This window comes from Pan paniscus, chromosome 11, assembly GCF_029289425.2.
Source record: "Pan paniscus chromosome 11, NHGRI_mPanPan1-v2.0_pri, whole genome shotgun sequence".
In the NCBI taxonomy this organism is placed as follows: domain Eukaryota; kingdom Metazoa; phylum Chordata; class Mammalia; order Primates; family Hominidae; genus Pan; species Pan paniscus.
The window spans coordinates 9992682-10016038 of NC_073260.2; the positions used below are offsets into that span (position 1 = coordinate 9992682).

Genomic DNA, 23357 nt, shown 5'->3' on the forward strand with positions numbered 1-23357 from the left:
CCCCGTCTCTACTAAAAATACAAAACTTAGCTGGGCATGGCAGCGTGCGCCTGTAATCCCAGCTACTTGGAAGGCTGAGGCAGGAGAATTGCTTGAACCCGGGAGGTGGAGGTTGCAGTGAGCTGAGATCACGCTACTGCACTCCAGCCTGGGCGACAGAGCGGGACTCTGTCTCAAAAAATAAAAAAATAAAAAATAAAAATCTAGGTGCTAGAAGCTCAAATGTTCAACATGGTGATAGATGGGTGATGAATTATAGATCATTTAAAATTTTCTCTTTGGTTTATCTTAATTTCAAAATTATCCACAATTAACATGTATTACTTTTGTAAATGAAGAAAATGGGTTTTTTTTTGTTTTTTGTTTTTTTAAAGAACAAATGTTCTCTTCCTTTCCCTACAACACAATCAGGGTAATATTCAGCTTGAAAAGGCAGGGGATTTCTGAGAGATGAGCAGGGTGGATTCTGGCTTTGCTCCAGAGCCTGTGTGGAGGGCTGTGGGCTAGACGGGGCGGCCATGGGGCTGGAGCGGCCTCCTGCAGCCCTTGTGTGCCTGACGCCAAGCTAAGCCCTCTGGACCCGGCATGGTCCCACTCAGACCCCCACACCCCACAGATCCCTAACAGTTGGGGAGCATCACCAGAAGGACTGGGATTAGTGCCACTTTGCGGCTGAAGGAACTAGAAACTCCGGGAGGTGAGTGGCCTGCCCAGGCGGCCCAGCCTCCAGTGGGGGAGGGGTGGGGGGGTGGAGGAGCAGGGGTGGAGGTGAGGGGCCTACTGGCGGGGGTGTCTGTACCAGCCACAAGGAAACCCCTTTCTCTTTGAGGGACTTTTGTTTGGCCACCAGTCAAAGTGACCTCTCCAGAAAATCCAGAAAGACAGGTGATGAAGAGCTTTGAAAATTAGCTGGAGTGGCTGGGCACAGTGGCTCACGCCTGTAATCCTAGCACTTTGGGAGGCCATGGCGGGTGGATCACGAGGTCAGGAGTTTGAGACCAGCCTGGCCAACATGGTGAAACCCCATGTCTACTAAAAATACAAAGAATTAGCTGGGTGTGGTGGCGGACGCCTGTAATCCCAGCTACTCGGGAGGCTGAGGCAGGAGAATCACTTGAACCCAAGAGGTGGAGGTTGCAGTGAGCCAAGATCATGCCATTGCACTCCAGCCTCAGTGACAGAGCAAGACCCCGTCTTGAAAAAAAAAAAGAAAAAAAAAAAGAAAGAAAATTAGTTGGAGTGTTTATGTCCTAGGGAAGACAATGGGGAGCCATGGAGTGTTCTGTGACAGTGAAATGATTCCAGCTGTGGAATTGCTGCTTGGAGCTGTGAGCTCCCAGACACAGGTCAGGAGGTGATTACAACGGGCCAGACTGGGCTGGATAATACAAAGTGACAACGATAGCTAACATTTATTGAACTCCTGCGATGCCCAAAGATGCGATAAAGGTTTTTCACTCGGTCCTCACTCCAGCCTCAGGACGCTGCTGCTGTTGTTCTCCCCATTTTGCAGATGTGAGAACTGAGGCTCAGCTGGGACGTGGATGCAGGTCTGTGTGATGTCAGGGCGGGTGTTCTTACCACGATGCTACGCTGCAGAGAAAGGCGGGTGGGGAGGTGAAGGCACCTGGGGAGGCATGGCCGAGGCACAGGTGCAGGATGAGGGGACTGGGCCATCCTTCCACACTGGAGACCCACCTCCCAACCAGGCCTTGGGCCAAGCTAGAGGATTAGAGACAAACTAGACACGGACCCCTCCTGGACAGTCTCATGGGAGTGCCAGACACGTATCAAGAGCCTGGTGACAGAGCCTTGGGACTTATGGGAGAATTTGGGAGGGGTCGGGAGCTCTCTGGAGGAGGGGAAGCCCAGGCTGAGTCCTAAAGAATGAACAGCTGATCTGATGACAACAGGGAGCATTTCAGGCAGCAGGGACAGCTTGTGCAAGGGCCCAGAGGCCTGGAAAGTCACTTCCTCTGGCTGGAGCAGAGGTGGGGGTGGAGAGGTGTGAGCCTGCAGGAGTGGGCAGGAACCCCGCCCCTGCAGCCTTCAGAGTCGAGGGATAGAGCTGACTCTGTAAGGGGGACTTACGCCCCTGCAGGGCCGTGAGCTGGGGGAGACACTTCATCACACCCACAGCCCCTGTGTGGGGTACGGCCGTCAGGAGCCATGCTGCAGCCCGGGCCTGGGAAGAGTCTGGAGCAGCACTCCAGGCAGGGGAGGGAAGAGCAGCGGGGGGGGTCCCGCACTGGGAGAAGGGGGCAGATGTACCCTTTCTTGTGGAGGACGAGTGGCTGCAGGGTGTGGGAGGGGAAAGAGGTAGAGGAAGCAGGATGGCTGTGGCCACCTATGGGCGACAATTCCCAGGATGGAGGGTGGAACTCAGGGGCGCCCTGGTTCTGTGGGGATGTTTGTGGGCAGCGCTGGGAGGCTGGTTTAGAAAACCAGCCCAAGGGCCGGGCTCAGTGGCTCACATCTGTAATCTCAGCACTTTGGGAGCCTGAGGCAGGTGGATCACTTGAGGTCAGGAGTTCAAGACCAGCCTGACCAACAAGGTGAAACCCTGTCTCTATTAAAAGTACAAAAATTAGCTGGGTGTGGTGGTGCGTGCCTGTTATCCCAGCTACTCAGGAGGTTGAGGCAGGAGAATCGCTTGAACCCAGGAGGCGGAGGGTGCAGTGAGCTGAGATCCTGCCACTGCACTCCAGCCTGGGCAACAAAGCGAGACTCTGTCTCAAAAAAAAGAAAAGAAAACCAGCCCAAGGACCCCCACTCTGCAGGTGCCCTGGATTGACCACGCCCAGCCTCGGCCCTCTCACCTGGAGGCTTGGTGCTCCCACCTGGGCCCTGCCACTGTGTCTGCAACCCCGTCCCCCCACCCCAGGGCTCTGGCTGGAATCCCAGATGGGTGGAGGCTGCTGGAGCTGCACCACAAGGCAGCAGTGGAGACAGCACATCCCGGAATCCTCCTTCCAGCCCTGAGAGGCAGAAACATCACAGGGGCCATTTTCAGAGGGGGAAACAGGCCTGGTGTCACATGCCCAAGGACACACAGCTGGTGTGGGATCCATCTGAAAGCCTCAGAGACTGTTCCCAGGGCTGCGTCACTGGTCCAGGCGGGGGAGGAGGGTGGTGGCAGGGTCCTTCCTGATTATTGCTCTCAGGTAACCAGCTCTCCCCTGCCTGCCTCTGTTCGGAGACGTCAAGCCTGGGGACATGGCCTCCTGGGGGATGGTGCCAGTGGGGAGACGGAGGGGGAAGGGCCCCACAGGGGGTGGGGGCACAAACCAAACTGTGGCATTCACAGGCAGTGCTGCCCTGCTCGCTGGGGAAGGGCTGCACGCAGACAGCCTGCCCTGCACAGTGGCACATGGGCATACACTGTGCCCAGACTCAGCCACACGCAGCAGACATGGCCAACAACCGCAGCACTGCACACTGGGTCCCGCTCAGCCAGGAGCCAGGACCAGGGTGCGCACAGACCTTTGTGGCTGAGACCTTTAGGCTGAGTGGGCTTGGGTCTCTGTCTCCTAATTCCACTCCCATTACCCGGTTTGCTCCTCATCGAATGTTATGCAGTAGGTGCTATTGGCATCCCATTTTACAGACGAGGATGCTGAGACCCAGAGAGGATGACATGAGCAGTGCTTGGAATGTGCTGGGCACAGGGCCTGCCTACCCAGTAGATGTCCGAGAAAGACCAGATACTCTCTTGCAAAGTGTTCTCACGCTCAACTGGTGAAAGGTGTCTTCACCATCCCCATGGGAGTGAGCGGGAAACCAAGGCTCTCCTGGGGTGGGGACTGGGGCGTGGTCACACAGTCAGGCAGCAAGGCCCCTGCTCCTGCCCCCATCCCCCTCCCACTCTGCCCAGACAGAAGGGAGTGCCAGGAGGCTGGAGGGCAGAAGCCCTTTTCTCAGGGCCAGCAGGGAAGAAGAGCGAGGGCTATACGGTCAGAAGCTCTGGTCACCTGAAGTGGTGCCACCTGACCCTGCCTGCTTGGGAAGGTGGCCCTGGCTGGCAGATCTGGCCAGTTCCCCTACACACCCTGATGCCTGGGAAGGTGGGAGCCGCCGGAGATGAACTCCACTTCATACCTTATCTTTTTTCTTTCGTTTTCTTTTCTTTTCTTTTTTTTTTTTTGAGATGGAGTCTTGCTCTGTCGCCCAGGCTGGAGTGCAGTGGCATGATCTCGGCTCACTGCAACCTCTGCCTCCCGGATTCAAGCAATTCTCCTGCCTCACCCTCCCAAGTAGCTGGGACTACAGGAGCACGTGACCATGCCCAGCTAATTTTTTGTATTTTAGTAGAGACGGGATTTCACTGTGTTGCCCAGGCTGGTCTTGAACTTCTAAGCTCAGGCAGTCTGCCCGCCTCGGCCTCCCAAAGTGCTGGGATTACAGGCATGAGCCACCGTGCCCGGCCCCACTTCAAACCTTATCATACCCACTCATGGTCTTCTGGAAGCTGGACCTGGAGGTTCTAGAACAATGTCACCCAAAGTGGAGTGTGCAGAGGAGCCTCAGCACCCCAGCCTCCCGGGTCCAGCAGCCCCCACTGCAGATAGGGCCTCCTAGCAGCCAAATCAAAATCAGTTCATAAAATCCGTTTGGGAAATTGTGCAAACTCCTTTCCTAGGCTGGAGACCAACTGTCCACATCTGCAAACGCTCTGAGAAGCCCTGCAGGAAAGAACACTTTTGTTTAATCCTGCCTTTCCTGCAATGTATTTAATCATGAACCTCCATTTTTGCCATGAAATATGTATTAGCATCTGTGGTGGATTAAACGTGGCTACAAATTCCTCGATACCCCCATCATTAAGAGGTAGGGTCTATGCCCCTTGCCTTCAATCTGAGTAGGCTACATGACCACTTTGATCAGTGGAGGATTGTGGAAGTGACACAGGACAGAGGCCTCCTGCCTCTTGGAGCCCTGAGCTGTAATATAAGAAATCTGGGATACACTAGGAGAGAATATGAGCCCCACGATGAGGCTGTTTTGGGCACCCAGCCCAGTGGAGCCTTTAGATGACTCCAGCTCCTGCTATTCTCTGACTGCACCTGCAGGAGAGAGTCCAAGCATGAACCGCCTTGCTGAGCCCAGTCAACCCCAGAATCATAAGAGAGTCCAATACATGATTATTTTGAGCCACTGTGTTTGGGGTGGCTTGTCACATGGCAGCAGATAACTGCTGTTTGGGGTGCGCCTGGAGCATCCTTCTGCCTCCCTTTCCACTTGGGAAGGGAAGATCATAGAAAGTCTCCACTTTGAAGCCCTTTTCTAACAACCGTCAAGACAGCTACCACTTGGGATCTGCCTAGGTTCACACTTACCAGCTGTATGCATTCAGACAGTGCCAGGCACAGTGCCATGCACCTATGGTCCCAGCTACTTGGGAGGCTGAGGCGGAAGGATGGCTTCAGCCCAGAGGTTTGAGGCTTCAGTGGGCTATGACCACACCACAGCACTCCAACCTGGGCGACAGAGCAAGAAAGAATTCAGACAGGAATTTAGTTCTTTGGGTTTCAGTTTCCTAATCTGTAAAATGGGAAGAATAATGGTAACTACTGCATGAGGTTGTTGTGCAGATTCAATAACAGGATAAAGCATACAGCAGGTGCGGAGTAGATGGCAGCCAATATTAGCTGCTCTATGCGTCCAGCAGCACATGGCCTGGTGCAGGCAGTGGGTCGTTTGCACCTCAGCTCCCCCAGGACCCAGTGTGCACCCCCCCGAGAGTGGGGGGGTCTCCTGTAGCTTCCCGCTCGCTGCACCTAAGCACAGCATTTGTGACATTGCTGGTGCTCAAGAGAAGTTTGGTGGAAAATAAAACATTCAGAGAATTCTGAACTGTTCCACTTGGAAGCCTTCTCAGAAATTAAAGAACTGAGCCCCTGTATTTATGTATTTATTTTGAGACGGAGTTTCACTCTTGTTGCCCAGACTGGAGTGCAATGGCACGATCTCGTCTCACCACAACCCCTGCCTCCAGTGTTCAAGCGATTCTCCTGCCTCAGCCTCCCGAGTAGCTGGGATTACAGGTGCCCACCACATGCCCGGCTAATTTTTGTATTTTTAGTAAAGACGGGTTTTCTCCATGTTGGTCAGACTGGTCTCGAACTCCTGACCTCAGGTGGTCTACCCGCCTTGGCCTCCCAAAGTGCTGAGATTACAGGCATGAGCCACTGTACCTGGCCAGCCTCTTTATTTTTACTGAGGCCCAGAGAGGTAAAGGGCCTTACCTAAGGTCACACAGCTAGTTCTGGAGCAGAATCCCTGGCCTCAACTCCCTTCCTGGTGCCTGGTCTGACATGGGGCTCCCTGAGTCTCGGGGCCTGGTCCTCGCTGACCCCTCTAGTCTTTTCTATGCCTTCCCTTCCCCTAGAGCTGCCTGAGATGCTCCACAGCCTGATCTCTGGGTCTGCTCTGAGACCCTCGTTACCAACAGTGCAGCTGGACCGAGGGGCCTCCCCTGCGTCTCTGTTCTTTCCTTTCTCCCCAGTACATGCGGTCAGCCAGGGATGTGGACTGGACACCATAGTGTGCCACACAGAGACGCAAGCCACCCTGCCACCCAGAAGGCCTTGTGGAAGCCCCAGACCAGCAGCAGGGAAAAGCTGGCAGGATGTTGCCAAGTACCCATGCTGCCAGTGCAGAAGTGGGGGACAGCCTGACCCATAGAGCCCCAGAGAGTTTGGCTCAAACCCCACCCTTCTTCTCACTAGCTGGGGGACCTTGGGTGTGTTACCTATACTCCCAGCCTCACCTTCCCCATCTGTAAAATGGGAGTAAGAACACGTCCACCAGGGGCAGGTAAGACACGGAGAGCCCGGGCACAGAGCCCAGCATGGGAATGGGCAGAGGCCGCTGGGCGGACCCGAGGGGACAGGGCTGCCCTGGGCATCTGAACCAACTCCCCTCCTTCAAGACCCGACAACCCCTCCCCACCACAACTTCCACTCTTTCTTCCTGTCAGTTCCTAGGCTGGTTCGGGTCCTGAACACACTTGGGGGCCCCGGGGCTCTAAGGAGGTGGGGCATAGAACCTAGAACCTTTGGGGAGGGCCACAAAGTTCTGAAAACATCCTTCTCGCAGAGGGCAGGGCAGGCCTTGGGATTGGGGCCCACAGGCCACAGGCATGAAATGCCAGTCTATGAAAAGCATGTTTGTAGGCCGGGCACATTGGCTCATGCCTGCAATCCCAGCACTCTGGGAGGCCAAGGCAGTAGGATGGCTTGAGGCCAGGAGTTTGAGACCAGCCTGGGCAACATAGTGAGACCCCTGTCTCTACAAAAAAATAAAAAAGGATGAATTTGTTGTTTGTAGCACAGGGAAATTTTGTGTGTGTGTGTGTGTGTGTGTGTGTGTGTGATGTGCTTGCCCAGCATAGGAGGCTGGGGACAGGGAGGGAGTAGCCCTGCAGCTGTCCCCAGCCTTGGGAGAGCTCCGCAGGCCGAGCTTGTTCCCTGCATGGGAGGTAGCCAAAGGATCTGGATTTGAGAGCAGGACTGCAGCAGGATTAGAGCTGGGAGCTTCAAACAGAACCGGCCTGGCAGCAGGCCTGGAGCCCGGGCTTAAAGGGGCTGCTGAAATTATAAATAGCCACCTTCCCTGTGACTCCCCAGTCCCTCCTGGAGAGGGCCCTCCCACCAGCCCCTTCATCAGCCTCCACTCCAGCCCCCAGCCCGCTTGGGAGGGAGGGAGGGACAGGGCTGGGAGAGGTGCTGGTTAGAAGGCTGAGCAGACCTGCATGTTGGTTACAAACAACTGGTTTTGAGTTGCAGGAAGCATCTAGAGACCCTTCCAACTGCTGACCCTGCAGACGCTGCCTGAGGACTCCTCCTTCACTAACAAACAACCGCCCCACCCCAGCTCATGTGTCAGGCCTAGGGATGGCTTAAGAGGAGGGGCCGGCACGGGTCTAGCCAAGCAACCCTGCATCCATCCGGCCTCTCCCGGACTCAGTTCCCCACCCCAGGAGGAGAGAGGGACCGGGAGGAGCGATCAAAAGGGCATTTCGGGTTCTCCCACCTGAAGCCAGGACCTGTGCAGGTCGGGCACTGAGCTAGGTGCTGCCAAGGATGGGGACAGCGCAGGCCCCGCTCACAAAAAAAAAAAAAACGGCCTGGGCGAGCAGATGCAGCCGAGCTTGTGAAATGGCTGGTGCCCCTCCCCGCTCCATCCCTTCTGTGCCCACCGGCCACTTCCCCTCTCAGCAGCTCCCGTTTCCCATCCGTGAGGTGGAGGGGTGGACAGGGACTACCAGGCCACCAGGAAGGACTGTCAGCCCCGCAGGCAGGTGCTGCCACAGCCCCACTGCGCAGAGGGGACCCCGAGGCTCGGCGCTGTGCAGGGGCTTCCGGGCTTGGGGGCCACACGGCCAGGAAGAGGCCGAGCAGGGATTAGAACTCAGCTCTTTCCACACCCTGAGCGCTCAACCCCAGCCGCTCTGGGGGCCTGTGATTGATGGATTGACCCGCCGATTGATTAACTGATTGGCTGATTACCTGCCCGCCCCTCCTCCGGGCCGGCCTCCCAGGGAGCCCCCGCCCGCCCCCACGGCCCGGTCCACGTGTTTCGGAAGCCTCACCCAGGCGCCCCCAACCCGCGGCCAGGGCGAGGGGGCGGGGCAGGGGCGGGGCTCAACCCAATTCCCGCCCCTCCCCGCCGACCGGCTGTTGCCAGGGAAATGACCCCTCCCCCCATCCCCCGGGAGCCTACGGGGGCTCTTGCCGCCCCCGGACCCTCTGGCGGGAGCTGGGGTCCTCGGGTGTGAGAGACGGGGGGCGCGGGGAAAGTGGGAGGACGCAGATGGAGAGATGGGGGAGACAGCCATAGAGACAGAAACCCACGGCGGGGGAGACTCAAAAATCGCCCCCGTCCCGCCACGAAGAGAGACAGAGACAGAGACGCACTAGGGGGAGAGACCGAGGGAGAGACACAGGCGGGAGAGAGGAAGGAGAGGACCTGGGGGAGACAGAGACCGCCCGAGGGGGAAGGGACTGCAGAAGGAAGGCGGGGAGGGGAAGAGGGGCCAGAGTGGGAGCCGGAGAGGAGGGACCTGCGCCCCGAGGGCCCCAGAGAGAAAAGACCAGGGCCAGCAAGGGGGAGCCGGGAGGGGCGAACTTGTAAAAATAAATATTTATAAATTGAGAGTTTCCCAATTCTTTTTGCATTTCCGTAGTAAATTATGTATCTCCTATCTGCTTAGGGAGCCACCAAGGCGGGGGCGGGGGGGGGTTCTTTTTTGTGCTCCCCTCATCTTCCTCCCCATCCTCCTCCCCTAGCCCTTTTCTCACCCCCTCCACCCCACGCCCTCCCTAGCCTCCTCTTCCCCTCTCATCTCCCTCCCTAATCCTCTCCTCCTGCCCCTTCTTCCCTCCTACCCTCTTCTCCCCTTACCCCAGCCCCCTCTTCCCTTCCTCCTCCGCCCTCTTCTGCCCCCTCTTCCCCCTTCCTTTTCCTCCCCCTTCTCCATCCTCCTAATTCATCCTCTCCCATCCCCCTCCCCCCCTTTCCTCCTCCTGCTTCCCCTCTCCTCCCCCTCCCCAGGTTGGAGCTGGGCACAAGGCAGGCAGGAGAGGCCGCCCTCACCCGGAGGTGCCCCCCACCCAGAGGTGACCGGCTCCCCACTCCCAGTACCTTCCCTGCCTTAAATAAGAATAATCACACGAGTCAGCGACTCTAGGATTTAAAAAACGCTGTTGTCGCTGGCAGTTTGGCACCCCCAACCGGGACCACGGAAATCTTCCTCCAGAGGACAGGGGATGCTGGGGTTGCGGGGAAGGCGGGGCTGAAGAGGGGCAGGAGGGGACTGCAGTCCTAGGAAGCCCTGGCCTGGAGGCTGAGGCCACCTCGGCTTCCTAGGGGGCCTGGACTAGCCCCTCAGCTGGCTGAGTCTCGGTTTCCCCCTCTGTGGGATGGGGCCGGGATTGGTTCCCTGCTCTCTAGGGCCAAACTTGCTCTGTTTGGGCATCTTTGCCAGAGTTTGGGAGGTTTCCAGGCCCCTCTGACAGTCCCCACAGCGCCTCAGACACAAAGGAGGAGCTGAGGAAGAAATATACGTATATACATATATATATATATATATATACAAGGATGCCGCGGGGGTTCCTAAAACTGGGGCGAGGAGCAGGGGAAAGCGTGCCCCTTCCCTAGTCATAGCCTGTCAGGTCAAGGGGCCACACCCACTAGCAGTCTGTGGCCTGCCTTCAAGGAGCCTCAGTTTCCTTATCTGCAAACTGGGCCCGGTGAGGCCTCCCTCCCCTTGACCAAGGACCAGGATCCTGGCCCCTGCAAACTGCCACGCCCTGTACATAGGATCGCTTGAGCCCAGGAGGTCGAGGCTACACTGAGCTGAGATTGTGCCACTGCACACCAGCCTGGGTGACAGAGGGAGGCCCTGTCTCAAAAAAAAAAAGAAAAAAGAATGGCAAGCACCAGTGATCAGGTACTGACTGGCACCAGGGGCAGTGCGTGGGGCCTGACAGCTCCTCCTATCCTCCCGACACTGGGCTCCGAACCAGGGCCCTACGGTTGCCCCACACAGCAGAGGCTCAGAAGGAGGGCTTGTCCCAGGTCAAGTGGCCAGACACACTGAGCAGGGCTCTGGCCAGCTCTGCCCTGTGCCACACGGAGGGACGTCTTCATGTCTTATGGGAAGGGGGAAAGGTGGGCCGCCTGGCTTAGCGACCTCAGGCCCTGCAGGACCCTCAGAAGCACCCGAGACGAGACGCGTCTTTCTTCTAAGCCAGCGCAGTGAGGAATGCATTGGAAAATGACTCCCCTTACCCGCCGTTTATCTGCCGCCAGCACCTCTTGTGGCCAGGGTTTTTTCCAACTGTTCCATAGACCCTAGGGGGCATCTGGTGGGGAATGGAGAGGTCCAGGTGGGGTCTCACAGCCCCTACCCCTGCATCCTTCTGTATTGATCACTGGGGTCAGATTCATTTCAAGAAGAAAGAAGAACAAGGTTGCAATGGGAAGGCGGGCGTGAAATATAGCTTGGACCCCACTGCTGTCAAGACTTAGGAGCCACTGGGATGAGAACTGTGGCTTCCTGAAGTCCCCCAACTTCTGTAACTCAGCTCTTCCCAGGCCACCACCGCCAGGGCAAGCAGACAGAGCAAAGCAGCGCTGCCAGGCGAGGAGGCCTGGGCATCGAGTTCTGTCTTTCATCCAAGCCCGCCACGTGGGCACTACTGTGCCTCTAGGGTGGATGAGGAAACGGGGGCTCAGAGACCTTAAGTGACTTGCCCAAGGTCACACAGCCAGTCAGTATAAGACTCAACTAGGACACTCTCCAGTCCATGTGATTCCAAAACCCAAGCTTCTGCACCACCCACCCTCCCCTGAAGAAGCCACAGGGTCACCCTGACAGTGTCACAGGCTCTTGCCCCCTTCCTGCTCTTGTTTCATGTCAAGCCATCCCCAGGGTTTCTTCGGGCACCAGGAAGACTCATAAATGCTCAGGAACAGTTCTGAGGAACGACTAAGGGAGGCCACCATGGTGCCACGCAGGGCAAAGCTGCCCCTGCCATGGAAACTGCCACACCCTCCAGCACTCACCCCTGCCACCCCTCACTGGGAATAACAGCAACATCTGCCACTCCCCGGTGGATGATGTCCCAATTTGCCAGAGCCCTGTGCCTCCAAGAGGCCCCAGAGCAAGGTTGCGTGGGTTCCAGGTGCCCGTTGTCCTTACAGAAATGTCTACGCCTGCGTCCAGTTGGGTCCTAGAGCCGCCACCACCACACTGCCACCTGCGGTCATGCCTCCTCCCTAAGAAGCAAGGCCAGGCTCTTTCTTCCCTGCAGGCGAAGGTCCTCCCAGGAAGCTCCTGACATCCCAGGGGTTGACCAACCATCTATGTCACCAGAGAGGCACAGGCAAATGGGACCACCCAGGCCCAAGCTGGGGCCCTCTCTGCGCTTAGAAAAAGTCGATTATTGCTGATGGTGGGTGGGGATTAGAGATAGAATCACAAAGCAGACAGAGGCCAACTTGGCTTTGTGTGAACTCAATACACAAACTGGAGTGTCTGGAAGGTAGGGGAGTGGAACCTTGGGGAGTGAATGGAACTTTCTTTGGGAGTGGGGGAATCATTAGCACCTGCTTAGTGGGCACCAAGCCCTGCTCCCTGGAGCTGGAGCAGTGGCTTCCAACTTGGCAATGCGGGAGGGGTGCTGGGAGGCTGTTTGTTTACGCTGTGGGAGGGGAGGGGATGGAGATTTTCAGGCCTTCAGATCCACTCCAGCGACTTACACACCCCACCTTCAGCAAGAAACAGAGAGGTTTTCATTGTCATTAGAGGGGATGGGGCGAAATGTGTACACTCTGCAGAAGGATGTCCACCTAGACATTAACCAGAGTCATCTCCAGGTGAAGCGTGTTGGTGACTTTTACCTTCTTTCTTGTAGTTTCCAGTGTTGCTTCAACTCATCAGTTTATGGTACAATAAGGGTGTATTTTTTCAGAAACAATAGTGACATTGCCCAACCAAGAAATAATTTTTTTTTTTTGAGCCGGAGTCTCACTCTGTTGCCCAGGCTGGAGCACAGTGGTGTAATCTCAGCTCACTGCAACCTCCGCCTCCCGGGTTCAAGCAATTCTCTGTCTCAGCCTCCCGAGTAGCTGGGATTACAGGTGCCCGCCACCACGCCAGGCTAACTTTTGTATTTTTAGTAGAGACAGGGTTTCACCATCTTGGCCAGGCTGGTCTTGAACTCCTGACCTCATGATCCACCCTCCTCAGCCTCCCAAAGTGTTGGGATTACAGGCGTAAGCCACCGTGCCCAGCCAAAAATTTTAAAATCAAGACAAAAAGTGTATAAATACCAAGATGCTCTTGCAGAAAGATGAGGCAGATCTTTCTCTGCACGAAAGAAAAACGTGCAGACGGGTGATTGCACAACCAGAGCAGCCAAGAGCTAGACCCAATGGAGTCTCCAGCAGTAGCAATGAGTTTCAGAAACTCGTGGAGAGCAAGCTCTGGGGGAACACAAGTGCCTCTGGGAGACGCCAGTCAAGAAGGGATCCCTGAGGATCACAGCAGGGGGCTGGGATCTCGGAACCCAAGAGGACCCAGGCCTGGCTGGGAAGTGGGGGTCACATGCTGCTTGCTGGGCAGCCGGGGGCCAATGACTCAGCCTCCCAGGAGCACGGTGCTGTCTCTATACTGGGGATGGCACAGCTACCAGTGTTAGTACTGGGATCATAGAGTTGAGATGGGCAGGGCAGCTTCTCCCCAGTGTGTCCCATCTGAAAATCCCCTGGGATGGAGAACTCGCCCCGGTCCCTGGGACTCCAGCTCGGGTTCCATCAGCAGTTCTTCTTAAAAGCTCGTGGCCGGGAGGCAGCACTTGTCTCCTGGAAGCCGTCAGGTTGCTAAATGCACCCACCCCTTGACCAAGCAATTCCACTTTTAGGAAGTTATACCACGGACGCATTCACACGGCAACAAGGGGAAATGCTGAAAGAGACTCATTGCATCGTGTTTTTAATAACAGAGCTTTGGAAATGCCTTAAACACCCATCTGGGGGACTGATGATGAACGTGAAGAGTGCACAGTGCAAGAGTATTCGGCTGGTAAAAATACCTGCCTGAGGCCGGGTGCGGTGGCTCACACCTGTAATCCCTGCACTTTGGGAGGCCGAGGCAGGTGGATCACTTGAGGTCAGGAGTTCAAGACCAGCCTGGCCAACATGGCAAAATCCGGTCTCTACAAAAATAATAATAATAATAATAATATATACACACACACACACACACACACACACACACACACAAAAATTAGCTGGGGGTGGTTGTGCATGTCTATAATACCAGCTACTTGGGAGGCTGAGGCAGGGGAATCGCTTGAACCTGGGAGGTGGAGGTTGCAGTGAGCCAAGATCATGCCACCGCACTCCAGCCTGGACGAGAGAGCGAGATCCGTCTCAAAAAAAAAAAAGCCTGCCTGCTAGGGCCCGTCCCCGGAATTCTTCAAGGACAGAAAAAGAACAGGAAGCCTTCATTTGTATTTTGAAAGGGGCAGCTCGATTCACACCCTGACTGTGAGTAGAAACGTCTAGTGCTCACCTATAGCCAGTTTTCGTCTCTTTCTTAGGACCCGCCACCTTTGCGGTTGCATGAGGCCCCCGGCTAGTGAGCCGTGGGAGGAAGTGATGTGATGCTCTTTCCCGTGACTCAGTGATCTGGAAATGGGGGTGCCACGAGCAGGAGGCAGCCTGGATTTTTAAGCCTCCCTTCATAGCAAGGGCAGTTACCCCGAAGAATCACCTGGAGGCTGGGCGCGGTGGCTCACACCTGTAATCCCAGCACTTTGGGAGGCCGAGGTGGGCAGATGACTTGAAGTCAGCGGTTCGGGACCAGCCTGGCCAACATGGTGAAACCCCGTCTCTACTAAAAATACAACAATTAGCTGGGCGTGACGGCACACGCCTATAGTCCCAGCTGCTCGGGAGGCCGAGGCAGGAGAATCGCTTGAACCCGGGAGGCGGAGGCTGCAGTGAGCTGAGATTGTGCCACTGCACTCCAGCCTGGGCAACAGAGAGAGACTCTGTCTCCAAAAAAATAAAATAAAAGAATTGCCTGGACACACAGCAGACTTTGCTGGATGTGAAACAAACCTTGACCATTTTAAGGCGCTCAGATGCGGGGTTCCTTTGTTACCACAGCAGAGGGAGCCCTGCTGACCAATACAGCTGCACACCCAGGCACAGGTGAAGCCTGGCCCGGGTCCTGAGGGGACTCTTGGAAAACCACATTCCAGTTCAGGAGATGCTGAGGGATCTTGGCAAGTCCTTTGACTCTTCTAGGCCCGTTTCCCCATGTGGATGGTGGGGTAAGGGACTTTTTCTCCTCTGACTAAGGCCTATGCTGCTTAAATCCCTAACCCCAAAGGCTCAAGGAAGACCTGCCAGTCCTATAGGGGCAGCTGGGTGCTCACTGCACATTGGCCGCTGGGAAGAGCACCTCGGAGGCATCATGGAACCCTCACAGTGGCTCCAGGAGGGAGGTGCCATCACGATCCCATTTCCCCATGAGAAAACTGAGCTTCAGAGAGGCAAGGTTACTTGCCCAGGAACACTAGCATCTGAGATTCTTGACTGCTCTGATGCCAATTACCGTCTGGTATTTTTATTTCTTACAAAAGCAACTAACTTAAGGCCGGGAGTTGGTTCACGCCTGTAATCCCACGCTTTGGGAGGCCCAGACAGGAGGATGGCTTGAGGCCAGGAGTTCTAGACCAGCCTGAGCAACATAGTGAGACCGTGTGTCCACACAAAAGTAAAAAACTAGCTGGATGTGGTAGCTACTCCGGAGGCTGAGGTGGGAGGATCGCTTGAGCCCAGGAGTTCAAGGCTGCAGTGAGCTGTGGTCATTCCACAACACTTCAGCCTGAGTGACAGAGTGAGACCCTGTCTCAAAAAAGAAAAAAGAAAAAAAACTTAAAAGAAAGCCAGCTGTCAATAACATAAGAGAACTGAGAATAAAATTTTTTAAAAATACACATAAAATGTGCCATCTTAACCATTTTTAAGTGTGTAGTTCAGTAGTGTTAAGTACATTCACGCCATTGTGCAACCGTCACCACCATCCACCCACAGAACTCTTTTCATCCTGTAAAACTTAAACTCTGTACCCGTGAAATACTGACGACTCCTTCTCCCTGGCCATCACCATTCCACTCTCTGTCTCTATGAATGTGACTTCTTTAGAGCCTCACATAAGTGGAATCCTATTGTATTTGTCCTTTTGTGACAGGCTATTTTACTTAGCGTAATGTCTTCAAGGTTCATCCATGTTATAGCGTGTGTCAGAATTTCCTTTTTATGGCTAAATAATATTCCATTGTACGTATGTATCAAATTTTGTTTATTCCTGCATTCAAGGACACTTGAGTTGCTTCCACCTTCTGGCTATTGTGAGTGATGTTGCTATGAAGATGGGAGCATGAATATGTCTTCGAGGCCTTGCTTCCAACGCGTTTGGGTACATACCCAGAAGTGGAAATGCTAGATCATATGGTAATTCTATTTTTACTTTTTTTGAGGAACTGCCATGCTGTTTTCCACAGCGGCTGCACCATTTTCATTCCCACCAGCAATGCTTGAGAGTTCCAATTTCTCCACCTCCTCCCCACCAGCCCTTGTTCTTTCTGGTTCCTGATAGTAGCCATCCTCATGGGTGGGAGGGGACGTTTCATCCGGGTTTTCATCTGCATTTCCCTAACGATTAAGGAGGGGATAAGGGCTTTTTCTTTTTTCTTTTCTTTCTTTTTCTTTTTTTTTTTTTTTGAGACAGAGTCTTACTCTGTTGCCCAGGCTGCAGTGCAGTGGCGCAATCTCGGTTCACTGCAACCTCCGCCTCCCGGGTTCAAGCGATTCTCCTGCCTCGGCCTCCTGAGTAGTGGGATTACGGGTGCATACTACCACACCAGACTAGTTTTTGTATTTTGGGTAGAGATGGGATTTCACCTTGTTGACCAGGCTGGTCTTGAACTCCTGACCTCAACTGATCTGCCTGCCTTGGCCTCCCAAAGTGCTGGAATTACAGTCATGAGCCACCTCGCCCAGCCTGGTGAGGGTTTTTTCAATGCCGCTGGTGGGTCTACAGCAGTGCAGTCACCTGGTTCTGCTTCCACAGGAGGAAATGAGGGTCCCAGTGCCACCCCCCTCCCGGGGATGTTGTGGGAGTCCTCGACCCCCAAACAAGCTAGTGGGGCTGCGTCTGCAGTGTGACCTGTGCCCCAGTGAACAGGCTGGGGGCCCAACTTCTCCGGAACCTCAGCCTCCGCCGATGTTGCAACCTCTACTTCCCCTGCTGGGCCTCAGCAGGAACTGAGCTGGGCTTTTCCAGCTCCGGCCAATCCTGTGACCTGCAGTCCCCACCCAGCCTGGAACTCAGAGCAGAGAGGAGTCAGCACCACAGGGAGGCAGGTGACAGGGTCGTCTGCATGTCCCTCGGCTTCCGCATCCAGACAAAGGGCAGCTCTGTGTACAGTGTGTACAGGACATGCAGGACGAGCGTGCGGACTGTGTGGCCAGACAGATGCGGTCTGAGTCCCATTTCTGCCATTTGCCAGTGGTGTGACCTGGATAAGTCACTTCCCCTCCCCAGCCCTCACTTCGATCTGTGAAATGGTGCTTGGCACGCGGTAAGAACTCAGTGCCTCCTACGATTCTCAGCCCCATCCTTCTCCTCATCACCACCAACATCCACCAGGATGACCAGGTCACGCCTGTGTCCAACCATCCGTGGCTCCCCACTGCCTGCCAGAGACAGCCCATCACACTCTCATGGCTGCTGGCCACCGCCCAGACTGACCCCTGCCCACATCTCCATCCTCCTCTCCCTCTCGCTCGTCACATTCGGGGCTGCCCTCCTGTCCCTCAAACGCGAAGCTCTCCCTCCAGCCACAGGGCCTTTGCATATGCTGTTCCCTGCCTGGAATGTGCTTTCCCCACCCCATCCTGCGCCCCCTCTTCATCAGTTACCTCCTAAAAGTCCTCTGAACCATGAAATTATTGGAAGACTGTCCGTCTCCCTACGTCACTCTGTGAGGCCAGGATCATGCCTGCTTTGCTTCCCACTAAAGACAAGGTTGGTCCAGGTGCCCCCCAAATATTAGCCAAATGGAATTATTCCTTTCCAGAAAACCCCTGATTTTGGAAACTCAGGTTCCTTCCACAAAAACAAGCTATTCCTAAATAAGGTATAACTAAATAAGCTTTAACTTTCATACCTTTGGAAGGTTTTTTTCCCCTTCATTAAGTGAACCAACCTGAGAAAGCCCTCAGCTACATCCTGTGTCCTCATTTTTCAGCTCAGAAAAATATGGTCACTGCACTTGGAGCAGCTGCTCCCAACGCCTGCCACGCCTCCTCCCAGCCCAGCCTCTGGCTGCCCCTTCCTCAGGACTCAAGGGAGGTTTTGGGCTGCTCTCTGGGTGACCCCTTGCTTGGGAATAAACACCCACCCTGAGGGACGGAGGACCCAGGGGGAGGTGCAGATGCGTTTCAGCCCCAACAACAAGGTCTTCAAGAGCCACAGTGAACCCTGCTCGGCGTCAGGGCCTGACCCAGCCAGGTGACACACAGCACCACAGCCAGCTGGGGGGCGAGGGTCACCTGGTTCTGCTTCCACAGGAGGAAATGAGGGTCCCAGTGCCACCCCCCTCCCGGGGATGTTGTAGGAGTCCTCGACCCCTAAACAAGCTAGTGGGGCTGCGTCTACAACGTGACCTGTGCCCCAGTGAACAGGCTGGGGGCCCAACTTCTCCGGAACCTCAGCCTCCGCCAGGTTCCGGACCCCAGGAGGGCCATGGGCAGGAGGCCCAGCAAGACTGTGTGGCCCAAACCCATGCCTGTGTCCATCCTTCCATCCCCTTGCATATATATATATATGTGTGTGTGTGTGTGTGTGTATACACATATACATATATATATATTTTTTTATTTTATTATTTATTTATTTTTTTGAGACAAGTCTTGCTCTGTTGCCCCCAAGCTGGAGGGCAGTGGCACGATTTTGGCTCACCGCAACCTCCGCCTCCCAAGTTCAAGCGATTCTCCTGCCTCAGCCTCCTGAGCAGCTGGGGTTACAGGCGTGCATCACTGCGCCCAGCTAATTTTTTTTTTTTTTTTAGTAGAGACGGGGTTTCATCACTAAACCTGTTGGCCAGGCTGGTCCTGAACTCCTGACCTCAGGTGCTCTGCCCGCCTCAGCCTCCCAGAGTGCTGGGATTACAGGCATGAGCCACCTCGCCCAGCCTCCTTGCTTATCTATTTCAACAGTTATTTAGTGAGCACCTACTATGTGCTCAACCCAGTTTTTGGGAAGCCTAGTGAAGACCCCAGGTCCCGCCCTCCTGACCAAGCAATTTACACTAACCCCATACTTACTTCTGGAGAGGAGATCTAGGGCTCTGCATTCGTCCCCAGGCTCACCACCCAGCGCATTCTCTGGGCTCAGGGTCTCTGGGTAAGGGCTGGCTCTACAGGATGCTCCAGAGGGCCTCGTGGGGAGGGTGTATTCAGAGAGGGGTAGTGCACGCGTCCACTCCAGATGGTCCTCAGGGAAAGAACTTTCTCCACACGGTCATGTGAGCAGGCTCCGGGCAGCAGTCACACATCAGCATCACTGTCGCTACTGTGGTTGGGGCCAGCTCAGGCAGGGTGACACCAAGACAAAGGCCTGCAGGAAGGACGGGCTATCCCCAAACATAGGCGAGTGGAGGGAGGACTTAGGTTCACCGTTGGCTGGACTTCACGGACACCGAGGGTGAGCCCCGGGGTGAAGGAGCCATGCCCCGGCCACAGTGAGGACCAGGAAACCTCCCCTGGGGCTGGAGGCGGGGGTCCCAGATGAGCACCTGCTATTTGGGTTCTCACGGGGATCGCCTTCCTGGGGGTGACAGCAGCCAAACAAAGCACACAGCTAGGTGGCCGCGAGGGGAAGGCCCAGGAGCCTGGGTCAGGAAGCGGGTGGGAGGAGGGTGGGCCGGGGGCTGGGGAATGCTGCAGGGAAGGAGGGGGCGGTGAGGATGGCCGCCACACGTCAGGAGGGCTGGCTTCTGGGGCCCAGCACCCGGCAAATTTTGAAAGAGAGGAAGAGGAGCGGGCGTGAGGCCAGAGGGGACCCCAGGGCCATTGTGGGGACGTGAGTTCTGGGAGGTGCCGGCCTGAGGGGCCATCCTCTCTGCTGTTCCCCGGGGAGGCTTGGGTGGGCAGAGACATTCCCCACGGGTGACATTCCCCACGGGTTTCCAAGGGAGAGCCCCCTGTGGGACTGGAGAGCCCAGGGGACTGCAGAGACTAGAGAGAGATGAGACCAGGAAGACACCAAGGCCTGGACCAGGGCAGCCAGAAGGGCCCTCAGCGCTGGTCCCTGCAGCTCCTCCTAAGCCAGATCTGCCAGGGGAGCTCGGAAATGCCTGTCGCGGAGCCTCGGTCCATCCGCCCCTCCCAACCGGTCCGGCACATCCAGGCGCACACACATCTGTCCACAAACACACCCTCCCTCACACACACACAACTCACACACACACCAATTCACACATACACAACTCACACACCAACTCACACGCACACAACTCACACGCACACCAACTCACATACACATCAACACACACATACACAACTCACACACCAACTCACATATGCGCTCACACATACACAACTCACGCACCAGCTCACATATGCGCTCACACATACACAACTCACACACCAACTCACATATGTGCCAACTCACATGCCAACTCACACACGGACTCACACACACACCAACTCACATGCACACCAACTCACACATACACAACTCACACACCAACTCACACATACATAATTCACACCAACTCACATGCCAACTCACACAACTCAACTCACATGTACACCAATACACACACACACAAGTCACTTACACACCAACTCACTAACACACCAACTCATACACATCAACTCACACATACACAACTCACACACCAACTCACACACAACTCACACACCAACTAATACACACCAACTCACACATATACAACTCACATCAACTCGCATACACACCAACTCACACATCGACTCACATACACACCAACTCACACGCATACCAACTCACACATACACAAGTCACTCACACCAACACACACACCAACTCACACATACACAACTCACACTAACACACACCAACTCATACACAACACAACACACACACCAACTCACACATACAACTCACACTAACACACACCAACTCGCATGCACACCAACACACAACTCAACTACACACCAACTCACACTCACACCCTTACACATACACAACTCACACACCAACTCACACCCTCACCCCAACACAACCTCACACATATACAACACACACACCAACTCACACCCACACACTTTCACACACACCCTCACACACCCTCACACACACCAACTCCCATGCACACATCCTCCCTCATACACAACTCACAGACCCATGCACACACCCTCGCCCCCACCCAACACAACCTCACACATACACAACTCACACACCAACTCACATGCACACACCCACACACCAACTCACACGCACACACCCTCACTCCCAATGCAACCTCACAACTCACACCAACTCACACACCCTCACACCAACTCACACGCCCACACCCTCACCCCAACACAACCTCACACATACACAACTCACACACACTAATGCACATATACACATCCTCACACACATTTACATACACCCCTGCTCACAGACACTCTCTCTGGCTCTCTCACACACACACACACACCCTACCCCCCACTAGGGCTCAAGGACCCCTCCAGTGTCCTCAGGGCACTGGCCCAGGGAGCAGCAAGGAGGGTGATTCCCAAATAGCAGCCCCCAGAGCCCAGGTTCTGCCCCCAGAGAAGCTCAAGTCCAGACACCAGAAGGACCTCCCTTCATCCTGAAGACATTTACATGAGGAGAGCCACTTCCCCGAGTGACTCAACATGCACAGATCTGGAGGGACACACACACGCACACGCAGAGGGCTTCTCTAGACAGCTGTGTGCACCCCTCACTTCCGGCTCAGGATTCCCAGGCTCCAGCCCGGCCCCAGCAATCCAAGTCCTTCCCATCTATGCAAAGCTCAGGGGTGCCTCTGGCTTGTGGGGGCCTCATGGAGCCATATCCTGTTCCCTCATTCCAGAGGCTTTCCCTGCCTAGTGGGGCAGCTCTGGGGCCAGGAGAGCGGGGACGGCCCCAGCCTGAACCACAGGGAAGTGGAAACCCTCAGGGAAATTCACACTCCAGCTGCCTGCCAGCCAAGGACAACACACATTCATACATGCGCACCGACACGTGTACACAGTGACACGTGTGTACATACAGCCCCATACTCACCCTGACACGTAGGTACACACTTGTCAGAGGCGTTCGAACCAGAGCGACTCCATTTTGAGTGAGGGCTGGAAAACGAGGCTGGGACCCGCTGGGCTGCATTACCAGAAAGGTGGGTATTCCGAGCCCCTAGAGGTTTATGGTTAAGGGAACAAATTAATAATGTTTACTAAAACAGACCCGGACTTAGGACTGTCCAGATATCGCCATATCTGAAGAACAAAGGCATTCCTAATTTTGCTTTAAAGATAATAATATCGATTCTTGCAAAATATCGTAATTAAGAAAATTAATCCTTTATCACAAACCCTTGTAGCAGAGCAAATCTCCCCATATATACAAGCATTGTACCTAGGGTGGATGCGTTCCTCGTTCCTCCTCTTACTTTCAGGAACATCCTACTCTGTCTACGGAGTAGCTGTCTTTTTACCACTATCCTTTTTTTTTTTTTTTTTTTTTTGAGATGGAGTCTTGCTCTGCCCAGGCTGGAGTAGCGTGATCTCAGCTCACTGCAACCTCCGCCTCCCAGGTTCAAGCAATTCTCCTGCCTCAGCTTCCCAAGTAGCTGAGACTACAAGCATATGCCACTACACCCAGCTAATTTTTTGTGTGTGTGTGTATTTTTAGTAGAGACAGGGTTTCACTATATGTTGGCCAGGCTGGTCTCAAACTCCTGACCTCTGTTGATCTGCCCTCCTCGGCCTCCTAGAGTGCTGGGATTACAGGCGTGAGCCACCGTGCCCAATCCCTTGTACTTTCTTAATAAACTTGCTTTTGCTTTTCACTGTGGACTCATCCTGAATTCTTTCTTGCGCGAGATCCAAGAACACTCTCTTGGGGTCTGGATCAGGACCCCTTTCCCGTAACACACTAACACATACACACTGAAACTCACACACGCACTAATATACACTCCCCTACTCCCACTGGTGCACACACACCAGCACACTCACAATGACACGACACACCCAAGCACACACGGACACAGGCGCGCACACACGGACACAGCAGTGTGTAACTCTGGGTCTCCGGTGGGTCTGAGTGGTCTGCTCCACGGTGGGTCTCTCCTGAGGCTGGAGCCTCCTCTCAGAAATGTTTCTGCCCCCAGCTGCCATGTGGCCTAAAATCCTGACAAATTAGGAAAGATTCCTTTAAAACCAGCACTTCGGATTTTAGGCTTAAGCAATATTTGGAAAATGTGAGGCTCAGTCCCCCAGCTCGCTGGGCTGTGGGCCTGTCACCTGGCGCGCGTGGGGGCAGGCAGGAGGAGGGGGCTGGCTCGTGGTATGGGGCGAGTCCGGGCAGATTTGGGGCACAGGCAGGCACGCGGACACCCCACCGCTGAGAGCCAGAGAGACAGCAGAGGGCCGTGGGGATCAAAGACGGGGCTCTGGAGGGACCCAATCCCCACCCACTCTCTCTGCAACCCTCCCCAAGGGACTTCACTCCCGCAAACCTCAGTTTCCCCATCTGCACAATGGGTGTG

At 55.0% G+C, this 23357-nt stretch overlaps 1 protein-coding gene across 4 annotated transcripts in view; it reads right to left on the minus strand.

Moving 5' to 3' along the window:
- Positions 1-233: 233 nt before the first annotated feature.
- LOC100985465 (putative uncharacterized protein encoded by LINC02913) overlaps positions 234-23357 on the minus strand; it is a 39751-nt gene continuing 16627 nt past the window's right edge. For 2 of the 4 annotated variants that reach the window (XR_010109003.1, XR_157397.4), the window contains exons 2-4: positions 21875-22000; positions 18913-19220; positions 12868-13724 (exon numbers count right to left, since the gene is read on the minus strand). The gene's annotated coding sequence lies outside the window, so the exon portion shown is untranslated. Of the gene's footprint in view, positions 1594-5336; positions 5478-12867; positions 13725-18912; positions 19221-21874; positions 22001-23357 lie in introns of those variants that run through there. The other 2 variants (XM_063593919.1, XR_004664365.3) reach the window with 2 other exon arrangements.